The sequence below is a fragment of the Ictalurus furcatus genome, chromosome 3 (assembly GCF_023375685.1).
Source record: "Ictalurus furcatus strain D&B chromosome 3, Billie_1.0, whole genome shotgun sequence".
NCBI classification, from domain to species: domain Eukaryota; kingdom Metazoa; phylum Chordata; class Actinopteri; order Siluriformes; family Ictaluridae; genus Ictalurus; species Ictalurus furcatus.
In genome coordinates, this window is record NC_071257.1 from 9041775 (window position 1) to 9064251 (window position 22477).

Below are 22477 nucleotides of genomic sequence, written 5' to 3' on the forward strand. Positions count from 1 at the left end.
CACACACACACACACACACACACACACACATCCAAACAAAAATATGACACACACAAACACACTTTCTTTTCACATTATTTAAAAGGAATTTAAGTGTTATGTACTAAATTACCATGATTATGAACACAAGTTGTTAAGTTGACAATCATTTTTAAAATTACATTGCTCCATTTAGATTGTCTGCAGTAGAATGCTTTTAAAGTCTTTTAAACCAGGAAAAATGACTGCCTTTAAGTCGTATAACAATAGTAAGTAAAATACAGTGTGATTTACATTACAAATCTCATACATAACATCTCTGCAGGATTTATAGACGTTAAAGCACTGAATGAAATGAGCAATATAGACAAAAAAGAAACACTCTGTGTCTACTACTTTTATCTCTCTCATAGAACTATCCACAGTCCAAAGGCTGTGGAGCTAGAAGGCTACATGTGCGAATGACAAAAGATTTAAAAAATAAAATAAAAAATGTATCAATACATGAAATTACATTACACAATGTAGTTGAGGTTTACATGAATAAGCAGAAATGTAATCATGCTTATCTTTCCTATAGCACAAATGAAAAGCCCTCTCTAGATGAGCAGATTTGTCAAATGAAACTTTTTTCGTTCTTATCCATTGCTACCGTAAACTAAAGAGTAGATATTCAAATTACACTGCTAAATATGACTAGCATTAGCTACGTGTAGTAGTGCAAAATAGTCCATCAAATGTATTAGCGGGTGTAGCTTATACACTAGTCCACTATTGGTCATATCACAAATGAGAATATGCCCCAAATTCATTGCTTTAGTAGAATTTAATTGTAAGTGAAACGATACTCACATTGTAATATCCTTAGTATTTGTTCAGTCTACAGGTCCTCTAACACACTGTTAAATGAATAAATGTAAATGTACTACAACATAAATTTTGTTTTAAATCAATTAATGCAGAAATTACACACAATATTAAGTTGATGTAATTATCAACATTGTTATGTCAACACAGCTCATCAAAATAATGTGTACAACTTTAAATATTTAATTAATTCAATAAATTAGAATTTTTATCTTGCAACCACACATTTTAGATTTAGATTGTGGGGGTTTGTTTTGTACCCTGTCCAGGGTGTACCCCGCCTTGTGCCCGATGCTCCCTGGGATAGGCTCCAGGTTCCCCGTGACCCTGAAAAGGAGTAAGCGGTAGAAGATGGCTGGCTGGATGGATGGATGGATGGGTTTGTTTTGTGTAACTCCGCTGTTAGAAAATACATGATGGTTGAATGTGAACATAAATGAGCAGAGTGTAAGTTTGTGAAATAAATGAAACTTTATCGATTACATTTTTGAGAAAATTGCATGACTTTGAATAAAAATTTACTGAAATAATACTCTAAAACATTGATATACCCGAAGAAATGTTAAAAAAAAAGAAAAGAAAAAAAGTTTTTACATACCTTCTAAATAGGTCCTTTAGGAGGTAAACATTTTAAAGACGGTGTTTTATAAGAAACGTGCGTATTACAAGCCTTCTAAACATAACCCTTTAGGATGTAAAATGTTTAAAGTCTTGCTTAAAAGAATCGAGAGTTTTGTTTAAACTAGAAGACAAGTTTTTTGGGCGATGTCTTGTAGGCCTATACACACCGTCCTACACATGTGTTTTCCCGTAGTTCTGTAGATAGTGTACATTTTACATTTATGAGCTCTGGTGACAGTGTCTGAAGTGTGTGTGTGTGTGTGTGTGTGTGTATGTGGGTGTGTTAGAGAGAGAGAGAGAGAGAGAGAGAGAGAGAGAGAGAGTCATGTGTTTCCTGGGGGTTTGCTGACCTGAATGCTTACAGTGTGTTTATGTTAATGAATTAAGGGACGAGTCGTGTGTTTCAGGGTTTTACGACCCCTACCAATGTGTACATTTGTGGTTTAAGTCAATCTTTGTTTCTGAATTTACTTCTGTGGTAATTATCAGTTTGTGTAACTAATCTATCAGAAAATACTAGACCTGGTGACTGAATGTGGTAGATCTATTAGAATTTTGGACATGTTATGCATGTGTAGCTCCCTATGTGTATGATTTATGTGTAATGCTTCTGTCAAGAAATTAACAGACTGAGGTTTGTGAAATAATTGAACTATTTATTGGCTACGTTGTTGAGAAAAACACTTTGATGTGTAAAACATTTCTACAGTCCTTCAAGGCTGTACGATGTCGTTGTTCTCTTTTACTGAAATAAAGGCCAAAACCATCGGTGTTATTCGTTGTGGAGACTGAAGTGACAATATGTCTAAAGAAAATGAAAATATGTATTACATAGCATACCTTCTAAACAGATGGTGTTTTGAAAGAATCGTGCGTTTTGTTTAAACTATAAACAAGATTTTGGAAAATGGTTCGCCAACGAGGATACTTACACAGAACTGTCGCTAAATACATAAGCTTTTGTCTATGCTTTGACATCCCATGTCCCCGCTGGCTGATAATCGAGTCGTGTACATTTATGACCTCTGGTGACCGTGTGTGTGTGTGTGTGTGTGTGTGAGTGAGTGAGTGAGTGAGTGAGAGAGAGAGAGAGAGAGAGAGAGAGAGGTGTTCTTTTGGGGGTTTTGCTGACCAGAATTCTTACAAATGTGTTTATGTTAATTAGGGGAGTCGTGTGTCAGTGTTTAAATAATGGTTAACTACACACAACATTTATATTGAGAAAATTCAGCTTGCTCTTTGTTCCCAAATAACATTGGATCAGATCCATAGTTTACAGCATCTGCCCACATGTAAGGTACATCATAAAAAGTAATAAAATGTATAAAAAATTGAATATCAAAATGAATCAAGACTGATCTAAATAAACAATAAAGTTCCAATGAACAGTAAATCTACATTTTCTCTTCCTCTTCCTAAATGTTTGTATTTTGTTATCAGATTGTCTAGACGTACATAACACATCTGATGAACGAGATTTCCTCTCCCATGCTGTAATGATGGCTGGAAACTAGGACTTAATGGCATATACTGTAGAAAGGTCAGAGAGAAATCTCATTGGGAATTAAGTCACCTTTCATGTTGCCTTTCATTCTGATCACAACCAGACAGTTATATTGTTTCTGAGTTTAATAATAAGCTTAATGTTTATACTTTTTTTGATGCTGAAGAAGCAAAAATCTAAGGAACCCTTAACCTTCAGACTAATGATTTGCAATGTCTGAAAACGATGCTCGAAAAGAAACATGTATAATGAACTTGAAAAGGTAGAGGGGGGTTCTATGAATTAGTTAATGGGTATCTCTCTCTCTCTTTATATCGCTATTACAGTAGTGCTTAAACAGATACATAACAGACAAATATACATAGACAGTTTTATTTTGTACACGCATACCAACTTAATCTTCACCTATCATCGTTCCCTGTTAACGAAATCTGTCACCACCTAATAAAACAGTTTAAGTCACTAACCAAAGTAAGTATACAAACTGACGCTATGATAAAAGAACAAAAACAATGAACCTTTCTTAAAGAAATTCCTAAATCCTCTGACCAGGTATATGGCTATGCCATCTGTCTATTAAATAAATGCCAGTCCTTCATGCTGAAAAAGAAGGATCAAAATATTATACCAGTAGTTTGGCACTGTGACTCAAAAAGTTGTTTTATATCTGACATCTGAAAGCTAACTACTGTCCCAACTGTCGTACAATACTGAGCATGCTCTTACACTTAAGAGGGCTGAATGGCAGACCTTGTTAAATAATATTTTATGTTTCTTCCTCATAATGTGTTATATTTTATAAATATATTCTTATATATCTTATATTACTTTTTGCCTTTTCTTATACGTTGACATGGGAGAAGAGGGGATCAATGCTGGTGCGAAGGTGATCCTGCACAAGGACATGTCTTTGTAACTGTAAGTGACGAGTCAACTTAATCCTTCACATGGTATTCATAAGGTGTCATACGTTTCTGCTACTCTATGGATCATGCTGAAGTTTGAATAAATTGGTTTGTCTTAATATCTGCAGCAGTAGTGTACAAGTCATTTCTTCCTAATTTGTTTATTAACTTTTATTGTATGCCTAAATGCAATAAAAGTTATTTGCCAGATTCAGATGCTCCTAAACACATTGTTATAAAGTATGAGTTGGTAACTGATCAACAAAGATTGTACTATCATTTCTAATATAATGCATTAAATATGGACCAATATTTTCACTGAAATATTTCAGAGAATTTTTTTTTTTACACTAAATGTCTAATATTCTGTTCTGTTGGAAATATGCCTGAACTGTTATTTTTCCCCCGAACCTTTTAAAATAACTCGACTGCTTCTATAACTTTGGCTTGTAGTGTATATGACTGCTCCCTGTCATAAACCCCTACAAAGAAATAAACAGTAATAATTTTGACTGCAGATCAGGAGTGGGTAAAGACAGACTGGTGATCTGATCTATATTATATATGCATGTACTTTAGATAATGCCTCTCTGAGGGCCATGGTGGGACGTTCCCGAGTTGAAGTACTGTACAACTCCTAAGCATTAGATCACCCCAATTACTCTTGTATACTCTTTCCATACCATCGTGATCTTTGCCTGATGAAGCCATACACAAAACATATTTGACAGTTGGGGCCTAATTCTAAAATAACCAGATACCAAATGCACAACCGTTTTGTCTTGCTGCCATCACAAAATAAAAATGTTTAAACCTTAAGTAACGTAGTCACGGAGGGTGTATATATTTTTCACACTACACGAAGGGTGGGGATCCTTATAGACTGTGGAACAGAAATGTACTCAGTGTGTCTCCACCGATTTATTTCATATTAGAGTACAGCCATTTTTCTTTTTTTTACCATTATGGATGAAACACTTGTTTCTTTTAAAACACCATCTTTAAATGTTTTTCTACCTCCTAACTAAACCCTCGGACTTAAGACACGATGTTTGGAGTTGTTGACGCCCTGCTCAGGGTTAAACAACAACATCTTTACATTACCTTCATGAATAAATTGTCAAACTAACATCTTGGTTTTTTTTTTGTTTGTTTGTTTGTTTTTCTTTTTTTTTTTCTTGGAGCAAAAGTCAGGTCCTCTCTCATTTCAACAGGTCCACTTGTTTGTGAATACACAGCAATCTTCTAAGGGTATTAGGATTTCTTGTAACAGATAGTTGCAGAGTTTCTTCTGTGTTTTAACTACAAAGTCTTAACCATTATTTAAATACTGAGACACACAACTCCCCTTAATTCGTTAACATAAACACATTTGTAAGAATTCTGGTCAGCAAAACCCCCAAAAGAACACCTCCCCCTCCCTCCCTCTCTCTCTCTCTCTCTCTCTCTCTCTCTCTCTCTCTCTCTCTCTCTCTCTCTCTCACACTCACTCACTCACACACACACATGGTCACCAGAGGTCATAAATGTACATGACTCGATTATCAGCCAGCGGGGACATGGGATGTCAAAGCATAGACAAAAGCTTATGTATTTAGCGACAGTTCTGTGTAAGTATCCTCGTTGGCGAACCATTTTCCGAAATCTTGTTTATAGTTTAAATAAAACGCACGATTCTTTCAAAACACCATCTGTTTAGAAGGTATGCTATGTAATATATATTTTCATTTTCTTTAGACATATTGTCACTTCAGTCTCCACAACGAATAACACCGATGGTTTTGGCCTTTATTTCAGTAAAAGAGAACAACGACATCGTACAGCCTTGAAGGACTGTAGAAATGTTTTACACATCAAAGTGTTTTTCTCAACAACGTAGCCAATAAATAGTTCAATTATTTCACAAACCTCAGTCTGTTAATTTCTTGACAGAAGCATTACACATAAATCATACACATAGGGAGCTACACATGCATAACATGTCCAAAATTCTAATAGATCTACCACATTCAGTCACCAGGTCTAGTATTTTCTGATAGATTAGTTACACAAACTGATAATTACCACAGAAGTAAATTCAGAAACAAAGATTGACTTAAACCACAAATGTACACATTGGTAGGGGTCGTAAAACCCTGAAACACACGACTCGTCCCTTAATTCATTAACATAAACACACTGTAAGCATTCAGGTCAGCAAACCCCCAGGAAACACATGACTCTCTCTCTCTCTCTCTCTCTCTCTCTCTCTCTCTCTCTAACACACCCACATACACACACACACACACACACACTTCAGACACTGTCACCAGAGCTCATAAATGTAAAATGTACACTATCTACAGAACTACGGGAAAACACATGTGTAGGACGGTGTGTATAGGCCTACAAGACATCGCCCAAAAAACTTGTCTTCTAGTTTAAACAAAACTCTCGATTCTTTTAAGCAAGACTTTAAACATTTTACATCCTAAAGGGTTATGTTTAGAAGGCTTGTAATACGCACGTTTCTTATAAAACACCGTCTTTAAAATGTTTACCTCCTAAAGGGACCTATTTAGAAAGTATGTAAAAACTTTTTTTCTTTTCTTTTTTTTTAACATTTCTTCGGGTATATCAATGTTTTATAGTATTATTTCAGTAAATTTTTATTCAAAGTCATGCAATTTTCTCAAAAATGTAATCGATAAAGTTTCATTTATTTCACAAACTTACACTCTGCTCATTTATGTTCACATTCAACCATCATGTATTTTCTAACAGCGGAGTTACACAAAACAAACCCATCCATCCATCCATCCATCCAGCCAGCCATCTTCTACCGCTTACTCCTTTTCAGGGTCACGGGGAACCTGGAGCCTATCCCAGGGAGCATCGGGCACAAGGCGGGGTACACCCTGGACAGGGTACAAAACAAACCCCCACAATCTAAATCTAAAATGTGTGGTTGCAAGATAAAAATTCTAATTTATTGAATTAATTAAATATTTAAAGTTGTACACATTATTTTGATGAGCTGTGTTGACATAACAATGTTGATAATTACATCAACTTAATATTGTGTGTAATTTCTGCATTAATTGATTTAAAACAAAATTTATGTTGTAGTACATTTACATTTATTCATTTAACAGTGTGTTAGAGGACCTGTAGACTGAACAAATACTAAGGATATTACAATGTGAGTATCGTTTCACTTACAATTAAATTCTACTAAAGCAATGAATTTGGGGCATATTTTCATTTGTGATATGACCAATAGTGGACTAGTGTATAAGCTACACCCGCTAATACATTTGATGGACTATTTTGCACTACTACACGTAGCTAATGCTAGTCATATTTAGCAGTGTAATTTGAATATCTACTCTTTAGTTTACGGTAGCAATGGATAAGAACGAAAAAAGTTTCATTTGACAAATCTGCTCATCTAGAGAGGGCTTTTCATTTGTGCTATAGGAAAGATAAGCATGATTACATTTCTGCTTATTCATGTAAACCTCAACTACATTGTGTAATGTAATTTCATGTATTGATACATTTTTTTATTTTATTTTTTAAATCTTTTGTCATTCGCACATGTAGCCTTCTAGCTCCACAGCCTTTGGACTGTGGATAGTTCTATGAGAGAGATAAAAGTAGTAGACACAGAGTGTTTCTTTTTTGTCTATATTGCTCATTTCATTCAGTGCTTTAACGTCTATAAATCCTGCAGAGATGTTATGTATGAGATTTGTAATGTAAATCACACTGTATTTTACTTACTATTGTTATACGACTTAAAGGCAGTCATTTTTCCTGGTTTAAAAGACTTTAAAAGCATTCTACTGCAGACAATCTAAATGGAGCAATGTAATTTTAAAAATGATTGTCAACTTAACAACTTGTGTTCATAATCATGGTAATTTAGTACATAACACTTAAATTCCTTTTAAATAATGTGAAAAGAAAGTGTGTTTGTGTGTGTCATATTTTTGTTTGGATGTGTGTGTGTGTGTCATATTTTTGTTTGGATGTGTAATACACATGGCCATACCATGTATGGTAACATTTGTGTCAGGAATGGATGTGATCTGGATTTAACATAACTATATATATACATTTTATGACCTACCTCGGAGTGTTAGAAAGAACATGTGTGCAACGTGTGTGGGTGTCTGGAATACACATGGCCATACCATGTATGGTAACATTTGTGTCAGGAATGGATGGGAACCCGATTTAACATAACTATATATATTTTTATGACCTACCTCAGAGTGTTAGAAAGAACATGTGTGCAACGTGTGTGGGTGTCTGGAATACACATGCCCACACCATGTATGGTAACGTTTGTGTCAGGAATGTATGTGATCCAGATTTAACATAACTATATATATTTTTATGACCTAGACCTACCTCAGAGTGTTAGAAAGAACATGTGTGTGTGCAACGTGTGTGGGTATCTGGAATACATATGGCCGTACCATGTATGGTAACGTTTGTGTCAGGAATGTATGTGATCCAGATTTAACATAACTATATATATTTTTATGACCTAGACCTACCTCAGAGTGTTAGAAAGAACGTGTGCAACGTGTGTGGGTGTCTGGAATACATATGGCCATACCATGTATGGTAACATTTGTGTCAGGTATAGATGGGAACCCGATTTAACATAACTATATATATTTTTATGACCTACCTCAGAGTGTTAGAAAGAACATGTGCAACGTATGTGGGTGTCTGGAATACACATGCCCACACCATGTATGGTAACATTTGTGTCTGGAATGTATGTGATCCGGATTTAACATAACTATAAATATATTTTATGATCATGACCTTTGACCTAGATATAGAGAGTAAGAATATGTATCTTTTTGACCTTTGACCTAGACCTGTCAAAAATAAAGTTACAATATATACAAACTATTTCTCTCTCACAGATGAATATATAATGAGAATTAAATAATATAGTGCTGTGAAAAAGTATTTGATCTCTTCTGTTTTTGTGTATAACTCATACTAAATAGTACGAAATACAACATAAAGCAAAGGCAACCTGAGTAAACACACAAATACAGTTTTTATTTATTTATTTTACTGAAGCAAAAAAAGTTATCCAACACCTATCACCCATGTGAAAAACTAATTGCCCCCTTAAACTTAAAATCTGGTTGTGCCACCTTTAGCAGCAACAACTGCAACCAAATGCTTCTGGTAACTGGAGATCAGTCTTTCACTTACTTCTAGGACTAGGACTTACTCCTATGTGTTGGATCATTGCTGCATAATCCATCAGACATCCTCCTTTAGGATTTTCTGGTAGAGAACAGAATTAATTTTTCTCTCAATTATTGCAAGCTGCCCAGCATCCCCACACTTCACACTTCCACCACCATGCTTGACCGTGGGTATGATGTTCTTTTTGTGGAATTCTATGTTTGGTTTAAGCCCGATGTAACGGGACCCGTGTCTTCCAAACAGTTCCATTTTTGACTCATCAGTCCACAGAACATTCTCCCAAAAGTTTGAGGATCTGCAAGGTGTGTTTTGGCAAAAAAAAAGAAGTCTTAATGTTCTTCTGGGTTAGCAGTGGTTTTCACCTCACCACTCTTCCATGGATGTCATTTTTGCCCAGTGTCTTTCTGATAGTGGAGTCATGAACAGTGACCTTTATTGATACAAGAGAGGTCTGGAGGTCTTTGATGTTGTCCTTGGCTCTTTTATGACTTCGTGGATGAGTCATTTCTGTGCTCTTGGACGAATTTTGGAAGGTCGGCCACTTCTGGGAAGTTTCACTACTGTCCTAAGTTTTTCCATTTTGAAATAATGACTCTCACCGTGGTTCTTTGGAGTTCCAGAGCCTTTTAAATAGCTTTGTAACCCTTCCCAGACTGATCTATTTCAATCATCTTTTTAATCATTTCTGGAATTTCTTTAAATTTTAGCATAGTGCATTACTGGGTAAGACCTTTTAACCAACTTCATGTTGTTGAAAAAGTTCTATTTAAACGTTGATTTGATTGAACAGAGTTTGCAGAAATCAGGCCTGGTTGCGTCTAATCAGCTGAACCCCATTATTAATGCAGTTTCATAGATTTAGGAAATTAGTAACTATTGGAGCACAGGCCCACACATGCCAAGTTGGTATTGGATAACCTTTTAGCTTCAATAAATAGCATTATCATTTAAAAACGGTATTTTGTGTTTACTCAGGTTGCCTTTGTTTTAATTTCGGAAACCATAAAAAAACTTAATAAATCACTTTTTCACAGCATTGTACATGTACACTCATAGAGGCCTTAGAATTCATTAGATTTGTTGCTTATACTGCTGCTTACACACACACACGGGTAACTTTTCACTGAATTTCTAATCACAGAGTATTGCAGACATGCAGGCAGCTCCTTGGGGGCTGACAGTTGTGCTGCAAGTCTGGCCCAGATGTTGTTGCCAGTTTTCTCAAGGTCTAAATCCATATTTTCCTCATCCTCATCCTGAAAATGATCATTTTCCTCCAGGATGTCATCAGTGGACTGACAAAGGTTGTGTAGCATGCAGCATGCGGCAACCACCTTTAGGGCAAATAGGGGCAGATCTTCAGGTTCCCCAAGAAGATAGCCCTCCAGCGGGTTTTTTAATGATGCATCTAGCCTTGATGTGGTGCTTGTTAAAGCAATCTTCAACACGACTTGGTAGGAGGTAATATTGCCAGTGACAATAGGTCAATTTAGGTCAAGATGTCTTAGTGATAATGCAATAACACTGTAGAAGTTACAGTTGTATCGCTATATTTCTAATAATTAAAAAAGAAATAAAACTTTAAAAGTAATGATATAACTAAGCAGACATTCTTACCAGCCACAGGCTGTCTGTATGAGGTGGATTATGGTTACAGGATGCAGCAGACATGGGTAGCCCCCATCTCCAAGAAGAAAGTAGTCTTTTGGAAGGAAAAGGGATTCCTGGTACACCACGCATCTTCATAGGACCAGAGAATCATGCACAGATCCTGGGTTGCCTACATAGATGTCAAGGAATTTCCCATCACTGTCACGTATGGCTGCAGAATTGATATAACTTTGTTTCTATGGTCCAGCAGGCAGGCGAATCTGAATATGGCATCCATCGATTGCATCAGCAACTGTTAAATGCATTTACTTGTTAATCACCATACTTTTTTCCACACTTAATGTTTTCAAATTCAGATAACATTGTTGAACACGGCTTGTAATTCTTCTTTCATATATTTCTAATATATTTATTGCTGCATTTATCTTTTACATGTGAATATCACCAATAAATATTGTATCACTACAACTGGGAGGTTGTTGCTCTACATTAACAGAGGAATATTCAGAATTTCGTAGCAATGAAACAACTTTACTAGGGATTGCATCCAAGATAATTGCATAATCTTTTGGTTTCACAGGAATGTTTTTTTTTTTTTTAACAATTCTGAGTATGATAAAAGCTGACGTTGTTTATTAAGTAACTGACTAACAGTGAGTATTCCATAGTTGTACCATGTCTGATTGAAGATAGACATTTTTTCATCCAAGATATCTCTATTATTCCATATAAAGTAGAAATGTGGTGAAAAGTTGTGATTATATATTAATTGCCAAACCAGCGGTGTCTGCTTATGGAAGTTTGCCGGTTAAAAGAAAATTAATACCACTCAGAGAAGTAATTATAATGTTTATAATTAAAAGTTATAAATTAATTATAAAGTTGGGGCATATATTTCATACTGTTACGCCACCGCCGTCAGATGGCACTGCGGCGCGGTTGCTATGCGGCTCACGTGACTCTTTGTTTTCATTCGCTTCCTGCCCGAGTTCTAGTTTCTGTTTGAGGATGTCCTTGATTTAACCCAGTTGTCTTTGGTTTAGATTAATCATGTTAGTTATTTAAACCCCTCGTGTTGCTGCGCACGTGGCGTGGCATTAACCTGAACTAAACGGACTCTACCCACGCGAATCGGGACTGGACAAAGAGAGACAAATCTAAAGAGTTGCAGCAAAGCAACACCAAGCCAAGCAAGTTGAGTGTGTATGCCATGCCATAGTTGAGTATTCATGCCATGCCATAGTTGAGTGTTCATGCCATGCCATAGTTGAGTGTTCATGCCATGCCATAGTTGAGTGTACATGTCATGCCATAGTTGAGTGTTCATGTCATGCCGTAGTTGAGTATTCATGCCATGCCATAGTTGTGCGGTCAGGCCATGCCATAGTTAAGTGTTCATGCCACGCCTCAGTTAAAAGTGTTCATGCCATGCCTAAGTTAGATGAGTGTTTCCTACCTTAGTTTAAGGAATGTTCATGTCTTAATTTAAGGAACGTTCATGTCTTAGTTGAAGGAGGGTTCAGGCCTTAGTTCAATTAGTGTTTCCGTTCCATGTCGTCTGTTTGAGTATCAAATAAAGACTTCCCTCCTGCGCTTACTTCCTGTCCAAGTCTCGTTACATAACAGAATGCCGCGCCCAAGCAGGGAAGTAGCAGGAGAGCACCTGGTCGGGAGGCGCTCGGACTACTGGCCGCAGTACAAGTCCGTGCAGTTTCCACAGAAGACGGCCGCTGAACTCCCGCTGGAAACGTATGGGTGGGGATCCCACCCGCTGCTGCTGCTGTTCCTGTTTCACAGCCAGGTGTACTTGCAAGCCTGGCGGCCCCCAAGCCTACCAAGAAACAGTGGCTGGGCTTCCTAGTATCCCGGTTCTATGGCCCGGCCCGGGATTCGGCAGAGCAGCTGGCCTGTTCAGGGTCCAGTGCCCTTTATGACGTCACCCAGTTCTCAGAACTTTTTCTGAAGGAGTTCTCGCAGCCGGGGCAATTAAACCGCCTGGATGTACTGCAGAGGGGAATCGAAGTAATGGACAGGGAGGACTGGCCATTCCACCTCTATTATACATGGCTGGACCGGTTAGAAGCAGCAGCTTCGCTTCAGGTTCCGGTCGACGCTGTGGAGCTCCAGCCCGAGGTTAACATGGCAACCTCTGGGCTCCCGTCTGAGGTCAACATGGCGGCCTCAGAGCAACAGCTTGAGACCTACGGGGAGGTCTCAGCTGTGGAGCTCCAGCCCGAGGTTAACAGGGCAACCTCTGGGCCCCCGTCGGAGGTCAACCCGGCAACCTCGGAGCTCCAGCCAGAGGCCTACGGCGAGGTCTCGGCTGTGGAGCTCCCCCCGGAGGTCAACCTGGCGACCTCGGAGCTCCAGCCGGAGGCCTACGTTGAGGTCTCGGCTGTGGAGCTCCCCCCGGAGGTCAACCTAGCGACCTCGGAGCTCTGGCCAGAGACCTACGGGGAGGTCTCATCTGCCGAGGAAGCTATCCTGCTGCCCAGCCCAGCCGAGGAAGCTGTCCTGCTGCCCAGCCGAGGAGGCTGTCCAGCCCAGCTGAGGAGGCTGTCCCGCTGCCCTGCCCAGCCGAGGAAGCTGTTCTGCTGTCCAGCCCCGCAGAGGACGTACCTCTGCCTTCCTGCACCGCTGAGTACACCGTTCTGTTTGACTACTCCGCGGAGGACGGTATTCCGTTCGCCTGCCCCACAGAGTACAGTGCTCTGTTTACCTGTGCTGAGGAGGACGTCTCTCTGCTTTCCTGCTTCACAGAGGAAGTCAACCAGCCTTCTAGTCCCTCTGGGGACGCCGCCTAGCCGTCTGGTCCCGCTGGAGACGCCGCCGCCCAGCCTCCTAGTCCAGGTCCAGTCCCTCCAAGTTCCAGTCCAGGTCCAGTCCCTCCAAGTTCCAGCCCCTCTGGGGACTCCTCCCAGTGTTCCAGCCCCATCATGGGCGGTGCCCAGCGTTCCAGCCTCGTCGTGGCAGTGAGTGTCAGCTTTCACGGCGGTCCCGGACTCCCATTGGAGGGGGTTTTTTTGGCGCTCCAGGAGGAGCGCCTTTGGAGGGGGGGGTTCTGTTACGCCACCGCCAGCAGATGGCACTGTAGCGCGGTTGCTATGCGGCTCACGTGACTCTTTGTTTTCATTCGCTTCCTGCCCAAGTTCTAGTTTCTGTTTGAGGATGTCCTTGATTTAACCCAGGTGTCTTTGGTTTAGATTAATCATGTTAGTTATTTAAACCCCTCGTGTTGCTTCGCACGTGGCGCGGCATTAACCTGAACTAAATGGAATCTACCCATGCAAATCGGGACTGGACTAAGAGAGACAAAGCTAAAGAGTTGCAGCAAAGCAACACCAAGCCAAGCAAGTTGAGTGTTTATGCCATGCCATAGTTGAGTGTTCATGCCATGCCATAGTTGAGTGTTCATGTCATGCCATAGTTGTGCGTTCATGCCATGCCTCAGTTAAGAGTGTTCATGCCATGCCTCAGTTAAGAGTGTTCATGCCATGCTTAAGTTAGATGAGTGTTTCCTACCTTAATTTAAGGAACGTTCATGTCTTAGTTGAAGGAGGGTTCATGTCTTGGATTAAAGAACGTTCATGTATTAGTTTAAGGAGTGTTCAGGCCTTAGTTCAATTAGTGTTTCCGTTCCATGTCCTCTGTTTGAGTATCAAATAAAGACTTCCCTCCTGCGCTTACTTCCTGTCCAAGTCTCATTCTGTAAAACATACACTACCTTTATTTTTTATATATTCAATTATCCATTTTATCTTAAACATTATTGAGGTCTGTCAAATAATCCCTATTGTTATTTCTATCTTTCTGTAAATGTTTTTTTTTTTTACTCCAGATAAAATCACTTTTTGGAACATCCATTGACATTTTAAGTATATACAGACCTTAAAATCCCTTCTGCAATTCAACCCCCTGAATAGTATCCCTCACAACAGCACAAATATGCAAAACAGGTGTTGTCTCAAGCACACTTAATGCTAATCAAGGGCTTCATTAGTTGCACCAGGTGTACTTGAGCTGGAACACATGAAATACCTGAACTGGCTAGGGGTAAAAAAATGTATGAAATACCTGTAAGAGGCAGAAAAAAGAAGCTGTCAATGGCTGCAACCAGTTTTCTGAGAAGGGAGGTTGTGAAAAACTCTCAAGTGAGTGCAAAAGACCTGTAGCAAGACTTAGTGGCAACAGGCACTGAGGTTTCAGTGAGCACAGTAAGGCGCGTACTAAACGCAGAAGGTTTCCATGCTAGAATGCCAAGACATACACCACTACTGACACAAAAGCACAAGAAAAGTCAGCTCAAAATCATATAAATTTAGCTACAGAAGTTTTGGGATTCTGTTCTGTGGAGCGATGAAAAAAATTGAACTTTTCGGCACGATGGATCAGCAGTATGTCTGGAGAAATAAGAATGAAGAAAGAACACTCTGTCCACAGTCAAGCATGGTGGTGGTTCGGTGATGCTCTGGGGCTGCTTTGCATCCTCTGGCACTGGAAACCTGCAGAGTGGAAGGCAAGATGGATTCATTGAAGTATAAGGAAATCTTAGGGGAAAACATCATGCCGTCTGTGATGAAGCTGAAGCTTGGGTGTCATTGGACCTTCCAACAGGACAGTGATCCCAAGCATACCTCAAGTTCTACCAAGGCTTGGTTGAAGAAGTTCTGGAAGATTCTACAGGGCCATCACAGTCACCTCACTTGAACCCCATCGGAAATCTCTGATGGGATTTGAAGAAGGTGGTTGCAGCATGCAAACCCAAGAATATTACTAAACTGGATGCCATTGCTCTTGAGCAATGGGCTAAGATTCCTCAGGAATACCGCCAGAAGCTGGTGTCTGGCTATGCATCTCATTTGCAGTAAGTCATAACAGCAAAAGGGTGCTCTGCTAAGTATTAAAGATGCTTGCCATGAAGGGGTTGAATAATTTTGAGACTGGAGAAGTCATTATAAGTTGCCTTTTCAGTTGAATTTGGGGAAACCACTTGAAGCATTAGTTGTGTTGAACTATTTCAAGTGCTTTTGTTTACTTTCTTCATTGCAAACAACTGAAAGTCTGTAAATTTTGACAGTATAGGAGATGAGTGTTGCAGCTCTCCTACACTGCACCCAGATGATCCCCCCTGACTGGCTAACACGCTGTCTTGATTGTTTTATAGTCTTTGTCACGCTGTTCTTCTGTTTCTGACTTTATCTGTTCAGTGCTACTTCAAATAAATATGCTTAAATAGCATTTATGTTTCTGTATTGTGTTGTAATTTTATGCTAGTAAGTGGTGTTAAAAATTGGTCTAACCATCAACGAGACGGTGTGTGTTACGAAACGGGAGGTGAGGCAGAAGCAGGTACAGATCAGCGTCTTTATTTTCATGCAGCAGACAAAACACAGGAAACGCAGTCTATACTGAACAAGATTAACGAGGTTAAACATAGAATTAAAGTCGAGGCATGGAATGAGAACAGGACATGAAAATAAGACCGCTTAGCAGGCGTAACGCATTCACCATCACATTAACGTATATGAATAATTCTGTGCGAAGTGCACAGCACCACGAGGGGTTTAAATAACCAACATAATCACGCTTGAATACAGACAGCTGGAACCAATTATGAGACACCCTCGAACAAAAACCAATACCGGAACAGGAAGAGAACAAAACCAAAACAAAGGCACGTGTCCGTATACTAGAGTTCTCGTGCATGCGCACTTTCTAAAGCCGTGCCGCAGGGCCATCTGCCGGCGAGGGCGTAACAGTGTGCTGTGATGTGGCGTGTTGTGGGCTGGGTGTGGAGGTCCGCTCAGGGCCAGGAAAGGGCCACTTTTTGGTCCCAGGCCACCCCTGATTATTGCTATATATAATGCTAAATAAAATGTTGAAAATTTAAATATCGATATTAAAACACTGAAATGAGGGCCCCATTCCTACATTTTGCCTAGGGCCCCCAAATCACTAAATCCACCCCTGGTAGTAGTATACAGCTTCAGCTTGTATGCCTGAGAGTTGAAAACCACAAAAAAAACAAGCAATTTCCTGTAAGAAGTTTTCCAAATACCTCCTCTCCCCTCCCTAAAAATGGTTTAGTCCAATTAATTATCTCAGCTCAGACAGTGACAAACAGCAGAGGGACCCAATAAAATTGTAAATCCCACCCGAGCTAGTGAAAATCACCAGTCAGAGTTAAGGATGCTCTGAGAATAGTTTAAGTTAGAAGTTATAGTGGAAGAACAGGAGACTGAGTGATTGTCAGGAAAAAACACAAATCTGGCTACAAGAAATGTAATGAAAAGAAGGAGAGGGAGGCCAGGGGAACTGCTGGATCCCAGTCTATCAAGACCTTCTTTAACAAGACAGGTTAATGCACTGTATGGATGTCAGTGTGATGGGATGCTGTACCTTCATAATTTCTCTGTCTGATTTACTTTTGCGGGAATAGGACACCTAATAAGAGCTGCCCTTGCCGGTACTCAGTTTCTCATTTATGGGAAGCCAAACAACTCAAAAGGTGGTCCAAACTGAGCTACTCAGTAGAACAGTGCAGTACGGACCAAATACCTGTGCGGATTACTGAAGAGTACAGCGTGGATCAATTGATATGCGCCACTCACCGATCAGTACACAGCAAATTCATTTGAATACTTCCCCAAAATTATACTCTAAAATACTACCGCTATCAGCAGTTCCTTTAACAGATAGCACACAGGGCTAGGGGAATATTTGAAACTATATTAAATAGTCCTAAAATTCTTCTCTATCATGGCCTACTAATAATCCCCATCTCTGAGTTGGCTACATTACTTTCTCCTCTCCACTAATAGCTGGTGTGTGGTGGGTGTTCTGGTGCACTATAGCTGCCGTCTAATCATCCAAGTGGATGCTACACATTTCAGTGGTGGTTCAGGAGACCCCCCCAACCTCATCATACTATATAAAGCACTTTGAGTGTCTAGAAAAGTGCCATATAAATGTAACTGTAATGAACTAAAGCTTATTCAGTAAATAAATTGTACCAATGCAATTGTGTACTTATTTCCAGTTTATTTTTACTTTATTTGAAACAATCACAAAGCATGTAAAAAAAAAAAATAGCTGAAAACTATTCTATGAGGGTACAGGCTTCTATAGTATAGGATTACACGTTATCACATGCTATATGATGGTACAGGCTTAAAGCAGTATAGGATTTTAAGTTATAGCGTGCTGTCTGAGGGTACGGGCTTATACAGTATAGGATTATAAGATTATTAGTGTTTTTTTCCCCTTACTGAAGGTTGCTGCCTTGGTGATATTAGTGACAGCACTGTGTCAATCTGTACAACATATGCAAAACATTTATTAGCAATAGATTATCACCAGTTCTACAAACCCCCTCAGTATACATTTATTTATTTAAATTATTATACCATTATTGTATATATATATATATATATATATATATATATATATATATATATATATATATATATATATAGTAATACTCTGGCTATTTATTGGAGCCATAGAGCATTTACTCTTGAACTTTCCATTCACAATACACTTTAGGTGCCTGTTGATGTTATTCATTTACATTTACATTTGGCAGTTTTACCCACTGAGCTACCACTGAACCTTATTCATAAGGCTACCTGTTTTTAGGTGTTTGGATTAAACCCATTTAAGTGAGCTGTTAAACAGGACAACCTGGTTATGGTGTGCAGATCTTAGCACTTGAGATAATTTATGGGTATTAGACCTAATATAAATAATAATATTAATTAATAATTTTGATAAACATATTAATTTAAAATGGGAGGATGAGAGATTGGCAGTATAACGTTCAGATCATTACCTTTACAAAAACAGTCATTCTTTAAAACCACTTTCGCCCCGACACTAACGTTCATTCGCCGGCGGAATGGAAAACGACTTATCGGACATTTTCAATTGGTATAAACAAATGAATTATTGTATCACCGAAATTCTGGTACAAGATTAGTCAGGACACTTGTGGCTTTCTGTGTGTACAGTTCTCTGTCTGTTTGCTTAACTGCTGGTGAGCAGCGGGATGGGAAAGGGGCGGAGTTTGAGCTCCCTGCTGGGCAAACAATTCACACCTGTCCACGAAAACATTGAGACAGAGATAAATCGGAGAGCACGACTAAAGCTTTTTTGATAGTAAAACACCGTATACAACTGCCACAATAAAATTATAACATTTAAACCAAAGATCGGACTTGTATAAACGTTTACTACCTTACATTACCTACATAGACGAAAATCCAGTTCGCTCGCGGTTTCGCCCCTCCCCCCGAGAAGTCAGAGGAGAGGGGTCACTCGTGTGTCTATCATTTGAGCCATTCGGAGAGCACGTGCTCCTTCACCTGGGGCTCTGGCACTATTTTTAATAAACATTATATTTTATAAGTATGTTTCAGACTTTTTGTGTGTGTGAAATTACACATTGTGTAACAGAGTTCATGCTACTGCCATTTGTTTTCATTTTGTACCATTTGGATACGTTTGGTGCCATTTGGAGAGGTTATTTTGTGCCTTTAAAAAAATGTTTGCTATTTCTAGAAGTCTGCAATATTTAAAGGCTTTATGCCATTTTTATAAGCTTTGTGCCATTTAGAGAGGTTTTATGTCATTCAGAGACGTTTGGTGCCATTTGGAGAGGTTTTGGGGCATTTTGGAGAGGTTTTTACGTGTGTTTGGATAACCTTACACACAATTTTAGTGGTTAGAGATAACTTCCTCATATTTTGTGTGTTCATGGACAAGTACTTGGGACATCTTTGAGACCAGGAATGGGGTTGATATCAACATTTGCTGTGAAGATATAACAATTGTGTTAAAAGTAAATTTTTTTTTTTAATAATTAAAAAAAAATTCTGAATATATTGCCCCAGGTAGGCTAGGTCAAAGAAGAAATACTTGAAATAACTACTTATTCTTAAAGTCTTAAGTGTCTACTTTCATATGAGCTATTAACCACTACTGTGGTCTGTGAGATCACAAAACAAATCAATGCTGAACACAGGTACCCCCAAAACAGACAAAAATGCCATTTTTTGGCTACCGGTAAAAGAGGTTAAATTATTTGAGTTCTAATATTCTATCGTCATATTCTAATCTCTTTTAAGACTGAAGTTTGTGACACTATTGAAAATATAGATTTACTCTAAATGTGATAAATATGAATTGGTCATTATAATATGCGTACCTTGCAATTGTTCGTCATATAGTGTTTTCAAGTGCTATTTTTATTGCATTCTTAAGTAAAACATTTCCACACCTCATCTCTATTTTATTTATTATCATTCATACATTCATACACCCAACACTTGTTTTAAAGGCCATAATTTTTTACAAATAATTTATATATATTGAAGTGGGAGCTTACTGGAAAAACAGAAGGAAAAACGGGCCGTATTCACAAAGACTTTTGTCATACCACTAAAAATGGCACTAACAATTATTCAATTTAGAGTTTTTTCTTATAAACTATTTACACTGCCACTGAGAGTATCTTTGGAATTCCTAAGTTAGGAGAAATGGGTGAAATCATGGCTAGAGATGGCATATTTCATGAATGAATAGTGACAGTAATTGGCCGATGAGGCAGCAGGGCACAGTAAACTCATTCCAATGCACAGTGTCATTTAAAAAATGTAATGAAAATTTTAATGTTACCAATTACCTACTGTTCTCACATGTCAAATACATTTTCAGCAAACTTAGCATAAAGTGCTGTGAAAAAGTATTTGCTGATTTCCTTCTGATTTCTTCTGTTTTTGTGTATATATCATACTAAATAGTTTTAGATCTTCAAACTAAATACAACATAAAACAAAGGCAACCTGAGTAAGCACACTCATGATAAAGATAACGTTTTTTCAACGTTAGATGCCTTTGGTAAACGTTCTTAGAAAAACATTATTCTTACATTGTCAGTGGAATGTTTTAAAAACATTACTGCATTAAAAAATATGTCGACATAAAATTTATTAAAAAATACAAACAGATTTACAGCAGAGTAATGCAATTGATAAATAAATAATAAACCAAAAAATCAGTTATTTATTGTATTGTATAATTATTTGTACAATATGTAAAAAAGTTAACAAGACTAAAAGAAAATAAAATTAGGGGCTTTAAAAAATTATTTTAAAAACATCACAGTGAAGGAGAAAATATGGAATGCAAAGTGCAGTCTTTTTTCAAACCACATCTCTATTCGAATTAATTTCTACAGTTTAGTGTGATCAGGTGGGCCTGGTTTTGGAGTGCGCGTGCATGTCTATCAAACACAGTGGAACGGACCGACCGTTGACAAACTCACTTAGCGAGACAGTGCCTTTCAGTTAAGTTGAGTGAGTTTGTTGGTTATATGAATAAAATACATTTATTATCACAATGCTGATCAGCTTAAATTTGCAGCAGGTGCATATTAGTTTTTGTTAATTAGTATCCTCTAGTTTGCTCTTTCAATGTAGCAGAACTGATTCTCATGAGAATGCCTTCTTAGAATTCAACTCAAGTAAATTGGATAGCTAGATTAGATAGGAATGTCTCGCACCCTCCAGCTTTCTATTTCATTTGTTGGTCAGTCCATCACAGTGAAATCCTTGTTTGTACATTTGTCGTGTCAGTCAACCAGTGATTTCAGTTTTGACATGTTAAAAAAGCTCCATTTTAAAAATGGATATCACAAGGATAGATCCTGTGGCTCGTCTTAAATTTGCTCTTTGTGACAACAGTTATATGACAAAGGGAAAGAATTCTGTTACAGTTCCTATGAATAAAAACTCAAGAGCCTCAAATTCTTTTTTATGAGTTTCATCAGGGTTTGTACAAGGAGCTTGAAGTACTTGAATTTGGCTTTTTGAAATTTAAGTACTGGAAAACCTTGAAAATAGCTATTTTTTATCTAGTGGTGCTTAAAAAGTGCTTGAATTATATTTATATAAAAAAAAGTAAATAAATACAAAATCACTAAATAACTTTAAAGTGTTTATTTTTTGATAGAACACGAATACAACCCTTTCACTCAATATATGACTCCCCACTGCAGCCCCTCCCTCTCCTCCTGCTATAGAGTGGTGCAGGGATGACGTCATTTTGTATGCCAAAACCTGGAAATGAGTTAGCATTTTAGCCCTTCCAGTTCCATCTTCCTGAAGTCTGTGGGTTTTTTGAATAAGATTTTTATTAAAAGCCGGAAATAAGGTCTGTGGTGAACACAAGCGCAAAATATTTGACGTGGAAATTATTTATTTTTTAACCGGCCAGGGGTATGCATGCGCAGTATACAATAATTTAAACATACCTCATAATAATAAGCTTTAGAGGCACAATTATCAAACATACATATTTTTTGAAACTTTAAAACTAGATCAAAATAAAACTTCTTTATTCCCAAAGAAAAACAATCCAAAAGAGATGCACATATAAACAAATGGAATTTTCTCAAAAATAATGCAACATGGGCACAATTCCCAAAAAACAGTGTGCATGAAGATTCATCTAGTGAGTAAGTCCGTATTATTATACTTGTGTTAAATCAAGTTTGGAAAAAATTGTCGGAAGCTTGGTGATGGTGACGTTGAAGTCGAGTGACCTCGACTTTTATAGCATATGGTTAGCTTTTTCTTTCTGGAGATTGTATTTAGGCTTCAAACTTCAGAAAAGTTGTGTTCATTTGTGAAATTATCTTGATGGTTAAAACATGTTAGTATTTTAATCTTTTTTTGACCACAGAGCTTATTTTTTCAGATAATCC